This window comes from Curcuma longa, unplaced genomic scaffold (genome assembly GCF_044706935.1).
Source record: "Curcuma longa cultivar G26 ecotype Majalengka, Jawa Barat unplaced genomic scaffold, ITB_CL_G26_1.1 contig_22669, whole genome shotgun sequence".
NCBI classification, from domain to species: Eukaryota; Viridiplantae; Streptophyta; class Magnoliopsida; order Zingiberales; family Zingiberaceae; genus Curcuma; species Curcuma longa.
Genome location: NW_027431972.1, coordinates 10,684 through 11,531, shown reverse-complemented (window position 1 = coordinate 11,531; position 848 = coordinate 10,684). Strand labels below are relative to the sequence as shown.

The 848-nt window shown below is 42.7% G+C and overlaps 1 pseudogene; it reads right to left on the bottom strand.

The window, feature by feature from the left end:
- Positions 1 to 13: 13 nt before the first annotated feature.
- LOC141817949 (uncharacterized) lies at positions 14 to 644 on the bottom strand (annotated as a pseudogene).
- Positions 645 to 848: the final 204 nt, after the last annotated feature.

The window sequence follows — 848 nt, the reverse complement described above, 5'->3', positions numbered from 1 at the left end:
TTGAGTTCGGATTCAATCTCTTATATTCAATAATTGGTGTAATTTCTTCTATAGTGAGGACCACCAAGATCTCTCGCTCAGGTGAGCAAACTTCTTCATCGTCGTCATTGACTTGGTGCGTCGATTGTTCTAGGATTGCATTGTAACCCTCAAATTGTAGGGACACACTTCCGTCCATTAGAACTCTCGACTGAACTCTGATTGGGGCTACTGGATTTCTTCTCAAAGTTGGCCTCAATAGCCACCTTTGTTGTTGCAATTCTTCAGTTGTAAAACGATTTCCAGGTAAAGCAATAACTCCCCTGCTTGCCAAGTAGTCTGCAACATGATGTACGTTATATAAAAAATTTGTAAAGGAAGTATTAGTTAACCTTCCCAACATCATGCGAGTAATCAGCAAGTTACTGGTGCCTCCCTGCCAGTCTGCGTATCCATGTGTCTGTATGGACAATTCAAGATGATTAGAAAAATCTTCTATGCTTAATATAAGATCGGGGATAACATATGTCATTTGGGTTCCTCTTGACAAATCCATTTCCATTGTTGCTATAATGGCACGGTCTCCTCGCCATCTGGTATCTCGTAGGACGACTAACGCCATAGTCCCGGCGTCTCGTCTGATGAAGGGTATATACTCTGATCATCACGAGGCCCACATGAATGTGGTGAAAACCAGCCTCTCTCAGAGCTCGGTGACTCTGTGCAGTAACAAGTGGCAGATCCACTTGTCCATCTTCTACGCATAATACATCTTCTTTCGAGTAATGTTGATATACTCGGTGTTGAGTTGGTCTGTACCCTGCAGAATAAAGGATTTCTGCTGGTACCATTGTTGCTCTTCTAGATCT